Here is a 9,820-nt window from a genome sequence, read left to right as displayed (position 1 = left end):
GGATGAGGCATAAAACCAGGGGGAAAAATGACAAGTGGAACAACTAGAGAATGCTATTCTAGCTGACACATTAACTGGATACCTCTGTTTGCTCCAACACACTTACAATGAGTTCCTATTATGTGCTCCAGCGTTCAGAGCCAAGTACTCAGTTTCCATAGAAATAGAGTACTTTCCAGATAAGGCCCAAGATTAACTACTTAATGATTTTTCCTTACATGGTCCTATACTAATTCCCCTAGAGTCAGGCTTTGTTGTTAAACTTCAAAGGCTCTTGATGGGTGTGAAGGGACCTAGTTATCTTGGGAACTAGCCATTTCTTCCTGGTTCATGCTCAGTCAGCTGATGAACCTATAATAGTGTAAGCAAAGATGAGGGTTTCACCTGGAATCAAGCAGTACGGGTGTCTAAAGATTATTTCTTCTTCTATTTTTATCCATTCTGACAGCTAGCCACTTCTAGCCTAAATCTAAACTACTCTTTCATTTAAAACTAGTAATACATCCACATTAACTGTTTTACATAAAACCAGGGCCACACTAACACCCGCATGCAAGTAAGATTCTTGATTTTAGCATCCTGTAGTGATTGCAGATGATTTGTTACAAGTATAGATTAGCTTGGACATGACTGTGAGATGAACTAATGCCTCCCTCTAGCTTGTCAAGCTGTTCCTTTATCAGCATCAAGAAACAATAATTACACTTTTAGGAATCTCTGTCTGTATTTTGCATGGCGCAATTACATGATGTGCAGCACCAAACCTGCAAGTCTCACAGAAACCTGACTGGCAAGTATCTGCACTGCACTAATAAATTTCCAAATATTTGTATAAGCTTCATGAACAAAGTTATAATCAAGAATAATGATGGTGCTTATCTTTTTTACTCACTCCACTGTTCCATATTTTCAGTTCCTTGGAGTTATATCATATACAACCATTAGGCATCTTGGACAACAACCTGTGTTCCCCCAAATCTCAATAAAATGGAAACCTTTGCAAATCTCCCTGTCATATCTCATACCTGTAAATGCACAATCACTGTCTTCTACCATCAGTGCTATTAACTTCTTTCAAAGTTTGATCCTGGCAAAAAAACAACCCCCCACAACTGTAGTTACTCCAGGCATAATACTGTGAGCCAAATGAATCCATGATCTAATACTGATGACATTGGTGGATTCAGTCCAGGGACAAATGTAGCTTTAAGTTGTTTTGAAATGGAACATACTTTCACATCCCCAAACAGCAATAATATTTATTTAAAAGTTGAGGGAGTTTATGCTCTTAGGGCAGAGATAATAATATGAAATTGTTTTCTATGCAAAGAAATTTTATCCAGTAATTTTTCTAAATAACACAAATATACGCTGCATATGAGTAGTTTCTCTTATATTTTTCTTACTGTCCTCTATTTTCAAGTTCACCCATTTTTCTGATGTGTTCTAAAAAGTAAAGACAGTCTAATACATAGTACTCTCCACCATTAAAAACAAAAAGTTATACTTTTTCAAATCTAATTTATCGTACAAGTAGTAGCAGAACAACATTGCTGTGTTCTAGTTCTCTGCAATGCACAACTTGTTCTGATAAACCAGCAAATGTTATTTGCCTGAAGAGCTGCTTACAGTCAAATTACAAACTAAGCTTTATTTATCAGAGATAATAACCTTTTACATCCTGGCCCTGTACCACTAATATTAATGATACGACAACTGGACTGTGACTGCTAAAAAATGGAATCTAAAGAAAATCTGCGTGATTGTTCAAAAAGCGATTAGAAAAGGCTTATCAACAAGCCTGACTGATGTTACACCGTTTAACTTTTTTTTTTTTTTCAAACTGTTGAACTCTGCTAAGCTTATACCTCTGAAAACAAGAAAAAAAATGCAGTACATGCCAACATAAATTTAATTCTGTATCTGCTGCCCTGTAAAGGTCTTTATAGCTGCCATGGATTATATAAATACATTTCACTGTGTTCTTTCCGTTTGGTCTAGCTTTTTTCATTGCTGGGAGCATTCACTGCACTAGCCTGGCATTATTGCCATGTAGGTTGTTCACTTAAGGAGTATCACTGGTCTTCTCTCTGCCATGTCTACTTGCATGACTAAAGGAAGCAGATGTATGGATCTTTTGAATGATCCAATTTAATACTGAGTTATAGCAATCCTGCATCAGTCAGCATTGTGTCTCTGATATACAGACTTAATAATGCATAGGAAGCATATGTTTGATGATGTCCTGTGGATGAAGGTGAAGGACTTGTAAAATAAAGCAGTGGAATGGGATATGCTTCTGAGGAATCAGGTCAATGCTTGAGTATAAAGTATGTATAGGAGACTCCTGTCAGTCCTTTAAGACATAATGTTTTGCCTTAAACAAAACAACAATTTTGGAAGCTATTCTGACTCATCTTCAAAGGCTGAGGGCAAATACGTGTAGTGAAGGCATAAGAAATCATCATTCAAAGGGAACGGAAAAGGAAATAAAACCACATAAGCTAAAAAGAAACTCCAGTGTTAACCTCATCCAACCTTCTACTCAAAGGAGAGACAATGTAGATCAAGTTGCTCAGGGACTTGTACAGTCAAGTTTTGAGTACTTCCAAGAAAAGGCACCTCTTCCAGCATTTGATTGCTGCTGTAGTGATTTTTTTTTTTTATGCTTACATTTACTTGGAATTTCCCCTATTCTGGCTTGTGTCTATTGCTCATCATTCTTCCACTGTGCACCTCTGAGAAAATAGTCTTTTTCTGTCTTCTTTACATCCTTTTATAGGTAGTTATACATACTAATAAGGTTCTCCACCTTTGCTTTATCTTCTTATGCCTGAATAAACCTGGTATGCAGAGTGTGGGACTTTTGCACGTGCCTTTGCTGAACTTCATGAGGTTCCCTTCAGCCCATTTCCCCAGCCTTCAACAGCCCTGCTCTCCCCCTTAGGATCCCTCATGTGGGATCACTTGCAAACTCACTGAAAGTGTACTCTATCCCTTCATCCAGACCGTCAATAAAGACAGTACATGTTACTGGCCACAACAACTACTGAGGGGTGCCACTGGTAACCAGTTGCCAGCTCAACTTGTCCCATTGATCACAATCCCTTGAGCCCAGCACTCCAGCTGATTTCCTACCTACCTATCCACTTAATCAGTTCTTATCATTTTGGCTTGGAGGATACTATAAGAGACCATATCTAAAGCCTTGCCAAAGTCAAGGTATGTATCATCCATCACCTTCCCCTCATCCACACAGCCAGCTATCTCATTATAGAAGGCAATGTGGCTGGTCAGGCAGAATGTGTCCTTGGTATGGAAACAGCTCTACTGCCTTCTCAGGAGCACAGATGAGGTCAACTAGCCAGCAGTTCTCTGGATCCTTCTCTTGTCCTTCTTGAAGATGAGTGTGTTTACCTTTTTCCAGTTATGAAGAACCTCCCCCGATCCCCATGACTTCTAAATGTGATAGAAGCTGTGTAATGGCATAAGCTTGCTACTCTTGGAAGGGTTCTGTCTAGTCCCATGGACTTGTGTATGTCCAATCAGCTTAAGTACTCCAAGGATAGTAGGACTAAGGCTGCATGCTATGGTTGATTTTCAAAGGCTGATGTTTTAATTATTCTAGACTTTTAGAACAGTAAACGTCTTGCACTGTGAAGAGCACCTTCCAAGTGAAAACATCAAAGCAGCCTACAATTATGAAACAACTCAGCTAAAGCTTGTTCCTGAGAATTTGTATTACTGCTTCTTACAGTACAGTACACTCAGAGAGAGGTATTACAGATGTGATGATACTTAGAGAATAAGAATTTTGCTGAACTGTTTCCTGGAAAGTAAGTGAACTGCCAGACAATTTTAATTCTCCTTTAGCAAAGCTTTTACAGTCTGATTAATTTTTATTGCGAATGGAAATTCTTTTTGCAGAGGTAGATACTTATTTAGCTAGCCTGAACTATCAAGTGGTTCTAATATGAAGCTTGAAAAGAGATAGGAAAAGAATATTTATGTCACTTCTATGTTGTTTACAGTGCAGTCATGCTTTGAACAGCCTAGAGAGCAAAGTTGCTGACTGAGAAAGAAAACACAGAAATGGCTTATTTCACCCAGAACTTACACCCATAATACTCATAACTTATCTGTTTTACTTGGTCTTGGTTACAAGAACTTTAAGCACGAGAACAGACTTGTGTATCTCTCTCTCCATTTTTCCTTCCCATCTCCTCTCTTAACACTGCAAGATAATCTATCCACTTCCATCCTACCAAGCCTTGTGTGAGCTGCTATAACACTGTTCATTGACCTTTTTTCCTTCTATATATGCATATCATAGGCATTGGTTTACTGCAACATTCTATAGTCTTAAATAGATTGACTGAGCACAGTCCTAGTAGAGGATTGTGGAATATATGCACAGTATACTTTCCTCTTTAGGTGAGTTCCCTGTATTGAACCTGTCAGGGCTTCCCCAGCTATGTCTTTACATCTTTCAGCCTAAACCTTAATATGTATATGCTTATGTTCCTTTATTTTCTGAGAGTTAACTTTAGCAACTGTATTGTGAGAATATTTGGCTAGAATTTAGGGAAGCATTTCCCTTCCTTGGATTTTTTTTTTGTTTTAATTTATTCAATTGTCCCCCTTTGGTTTTGCAGTGGCTCAGCTTTTCAGTGAAAACACTGCCTACTCAAAGTTTGTAATTTCTTTTTCTTATAAGTCTCTTCAGTGATAAGTGATGTCCCTCAGGAGTCTGTTTTGGGACCACTACTGTTTGACATCTTCATCAATGACATAGACAGTGGGATTAAGTGCACCTTCAGCAAGTTTGCAGATGACATCAAGCTGAGTGGTGCAGTTGACATGCCTGAGGGATGTGATGCCCTCCAGAGGCACCTGGACAAGCTCAAGAAATGGCCCATGTGGACATCATTAGGTTCAACAGGGCCAAGTGCAAGGTCCTGCACCTGGGTTAGGACAACCCCTGGTATCAATACAGGCTGGGGGATTAAGGGATTGAGAGCAGCTCTGCAGTAAAGGACCTGGAGGTACTGGTGGATAAAAAGCTAGACATGAGCCAGCAATGTGTGCTTGCAGCCCAGAAGACCAACCATATCCTCACCTACATAAAAAGTAGTGTAGCCAGCAGGTTGAGGCAGGTGGCTCTGCCCCTCTACTTGCTCTCGCATTCACCTGGTGTTCAGACCTGGAGCCCCCACCATAAGAAGGACATTGACCTGCTGGAGCAGATCCAGAAGAGGGCCACGAAAATGATCAGAGGGCTGGAACACCTCTCCTGTGAGGAAAGGCTGAGAGAGTTGGGTCTGCTCATCCTGGAGAAGGCTCTGGGGAGACCTTATTGTGGCCTTTAGAACTTAAAGGGGGCTTGTAAGAAAGATGGGGACAGACCTTTTAGCAGGGCCTGTAGTGACAGGACAAAGGGTAACGGTTTTAAACTAAAGAGGGGAGACTCAGGCTAGACATGAGGAAGAAATTTTTTACTATGAGGGTTGTAAAACACTGGAACAGGTTGACCAGAGAGGTGGTAGATGCCCCATCCCTAGAGACATTCAAGGCCAGGCTGGATGGGGCTCTGAGCAACCTGATGTAGTCAAAGATGTCCCTGCTCATTGCAGCAGGGTTGGACTAGGTGACCTTTGAACGTCCCTTCCAAACAAAACTATTCTATGATTCCTCTCTATCTGGCCATCACTGTCAACTTTTTCTTTTAAAAAGACAGAATGGGACATGAAGTAAAGATAAAATAGTTTTTAAAATTCCTTCTTGGTTTCATCAGTCTATGGTGGGTGCATGTTCTGAATGTGCCCGACCCCTGCTCTCCAGACACATGCAAAGGCTCCTGATGGTCTAACTGGCATGCAGAAAACATTAGGAACAACATTCCTCTCAGAAAAGTAAACCTTTTTGAGATCCTAGCACTAAGGTGGTGACTAAAGAAGTGATCTTACATCTGAGCTCACCTAAAGAGACAAGAGAAAAAAAGGTACAAATCCCACTACAAGGCACACAGTTAACTCTGATGTAAGTCTCCTACTTCTCCTATTATCCAGCTTCCATGTGTTACATTTCTCCTACTAAGCTGCTTCTCATCTCTTCCTTGCTGCTGGCTCACACTCCTCTTCACACTCTTCCTGATTCCCCTACAGCCCATTTCTGTGTTTAATCCCCTTGGCCTCTATTCACACACAAACTATAGTACCATGCACACCTAACTGAAGAGCGTCTGTGGTCCAGCCCTTACACTCCCTAGATCTTTGTCATAAGAAGTTGCATGAAAATAGAAAAGAAATGGTCACCTGTTGTGAAAGGCTGATCTTGGAAAGGACTCCTCAACTTGAAGCACATTGTTATACTATTTGTGAAATACAATTAGATCTGCTTTTTATCTTTTATCTTGTTACTCAGTGATAATTGACTGTTCAAGGCTGGCACTCAGTTGTAATTATTCCCCCAGTGAAAATACAGCAACATTTTCTACAATCGCTCTCGCATATCTGCAAACAGCATCTGTAACACATCATCCTTCAGCAAACAGCTGTACAAATTAGTAGGGAACACTTCTCCACAAAAAGACTTAACAGAGGTAAAGAGCATCAACATGCCTACAGATTACATGGAATGTTTCAAACTTACATTAAAATAACTCATATTCAAGGTTCACTAACAAAGGGGCTGCCATGCTGCTGTCTCTTGTGGCACCCAGAGATTTCCATTTACCCATTTAGCCAATTCATTTTAGAGAACTAAGCATCTAGTAACATCTTGAGTGCTATGTCCACAAAGCTGCCAGGTACAAGCTGAAATAACCATCAGTATAAGTCATTTCACAGCAGTTCTCAGCGGGACAGTTGATTGTACTAATATGTAAGGAGCTCCACCTAGTGGCAAGAGAATGTGTTTCCATCTATGATAATTACCACAACATTAAGAGTCTTTGGAAATTTAAATACGTATACTAAACGCACTCTACTTAATTCAGTCTTTGCTTGATTTATTTTAATCAAAGCACTAGAATCATGACCTTTCACTAAGATAGCTTTATTCATTTTCAGCGACAATTTCTGAGAAAATTCAATCACTAGCTATGGAAATACGTTTAATCAAGCAGACACTCTGAATTGTAAATGTTAAGTAAGAGAGTCTTGCCCAGGTGCTTTATAAACTGATTGGCATACTTGTCATTCGATGCAGTAATGGTGTGAATTACTCTACGATTACAAGGCCCTGATTACTTCCTGATAAGTTTGGGTTGACAAATACTTATTTAACACCACAAGACAGTTATTTTGATAAATACAAAACTTTGAGTAAAAAATGTTATAACACTTATTTTCTTCATAATGTTATTGGAGTCTGATATAATAAGCACCTTAGCTAAAACAAAAAAAGCTCAGTATTTTTATTTTAAGCTTGCTAGGCTTTCATTTGTAAGTAACTGTTTTTTCCATCTTTTCTTTTTTTCTCTTACCTTCTCTAGTCTTTCTAGAAAAACTGTGGCCTGTTTCACAGCTCCCAGCTTCTCTAACAATCTCTGTATTAAAAGTAGGCTAGCCTGAGTACACAGAATTAGTGCATTTCTAAATCAAAGTTTCTCAAACTGTGGGGAATAAACATATTTAAATGGAGGTGCTCTTTGGGAAATAAGAGGAGGGCAATGGTGGGGCAAATGCCAGAGGAGTTGCAGCTGGGGCCAAAGGCTGTCAGGCTCCAAGAGAGGAAAACAACAGCTCTGAACAGAAGCAGAGGAAGCACATCTGATAGAAATGACGGCATTAGGACGTTGATGCTCAGCAAGAGCTTGCTGACAAGGCCAGATTAGTTCAGCATCTCTTTGCTCCTGCTCTAGGTGTATTTGCCCCCTTCTCATCCTTGTTCTTGCTTCTGTTTGAAACACTTCCTCCTGAACACACTTTTCATTCCACTTGTAGCAGCTCCATGGCAAAGTGTTTCTCCTTCCCCAACTGCAAATGTGCTTCATGGTAGTACTTCCCCTCCCCTCCCCATGCTCGGTTTAAGAAATGCTGCATTAGAAATTTCCTGCTGGAGTTGGGCTAGAGATGTAGAACGTACCTTGGAGTGTTGAAGGAAAAAAGTCTGAGACTTCAGCTAAACAAACTGGCTGTCTGAATTATGCATGATATATCCTGAGTTAGGTACAGGACAAACTTCAGAGACTAAATTACTATGTTCTGTCTTTGTATTAAAGATTTAAGAAAAAATGTAGATAGCTTTATTTTCAGTATTATTTCTGTATGTCTTTAATCCTGTTTCCCAAAGGTAATAAAGGTCCCCCCTGCTTCACAGAATTGCAATTTAAGAAGTCTCATCCTTCTGTATCACTGTTAAACCTAGACTCTAAACACCTAATTCCTGTACTTCTCATCTAGCCATGTGGCTGTACTATTCTGCATGTAGGAACAGAAACATCTTTAGTGCAGAAAGCAAAAATCAGTGAGTTTCTGGAAGCTGCTGCCTGGTACAGTACAAGGGAGCTAGTGGGTGGGAAATGAGGCCAGAGAGGTTGTGGCTGGGGCAGGCGGGAAGTGCCAGGCTCAAACTGGGAATCAAAGTACCTATTGCTGGAAGCAGATACTGGCACCATGTAGGATCCATGTTCACATAATCACCTCCGTGCTTACACTAAGTCCATCTACCAGCAGAGTTATAACTTTTACAAAACTGGGCTGTGGCTGATAACAATCAATACACAGCTTTCTACCCAGTACCATTATTTTTCTCAGGATGAAACACAGCAGTCAGCAGCACGATGCCTAATGTCTGCCCAGATCCCACAGTAGGTATTAAAGTCTCTTTTGAAGGATTTGCCTTTAGTGACACCCAACATGTCCTTACTAGACTCTTCATGTTCCTGCAGCATATGAAAAACTTAATTCATTATACCACGCTATAGTTTTGCTGCACCTAGTGAGATTCTTAACGTAGTCTAGATTTTATAGGTTTCATATTGCCATGATTTTTCCCCTTTTCTGATTTTCAGTTACCTACCAGTAAATTGGAAATATTTTTGCCTTTGCCTGTTATAGATTTTGTGTCTTTCTAAGTGGATGTCATATTGTTGCTTTATGCAGGTGGAAAATCACGCTCCAATTCAATAGAAGACAAAAATCAATCAAAGCTATGCAATCATTAAAAATAAACTTCCCTAAACACAATCTTTCCTTTCCATTCCTCGATACTGAATTTTAAGCAGGTAACTTAAATTTAATGCTAAGTTTCTATATTTACTGACCTCTAGTTTTTTTTCTTTTTTTCCACTCACTAAAAAAGTTGGTAACATCAGTTACCAGAACAGGTTTTAAAATGTAAACCCAAACAGCAATGCTAACTAGGAGACGTAATTCTACATGTATATTAGGCTTTGAAAAAAGTAAATGTCGAAGTGATAAATCTTTTGTTTAGTCCTGTTTTAAATATAAACTCAGACACGGGATCTTTGTCCGTCCACCTAAGCTCTGCCCTGTTCCTATAAATGTACCTTTTGGTGTGCAATGGCTCTTCTGGGGACAAAACCAGACACACAGTTAGGAATGAAGAAAAAAAATTACAAGGAATAGCACAGAGAACATACACGCAAGGTTTAGAACACTAATATACCATGAAATTTTGGAAATGTTGCTATAAAATAAAGTAGAATAAACCAGCGTTTGGCTGTTGCACTCTGAAGTTTCAGCCATTCTACTCAATAAAAATATTTTATATTAAGCTCTCTAAGTATTTCTAAGAATGGGATAAAATATATAAAATTCCTCAGTCACGAACAGCTTCATCAAGGGAAACATAC

The sequence above is a fragment of the Caloenas nicobarica genome, chromosome 1, assembly GCF_036013445.1.
Source record: "Caloenas nicobarica isolate bCalNic1 chromosome 1, bCalNic1.hap1, whole genome shotgun sequence".
NCBI classification, from domain to species: domain Eukaryota; kingdom Metazoa; phylum Chordata; class Aves; order Columbiformes; family Columbidae; genus Caloenas; species Caloenas nicobarica.
The sequence above is the reverse complement of the archived record's forward strand: the minus strand, read 5'-3'. Positions refer to the sequence as shown.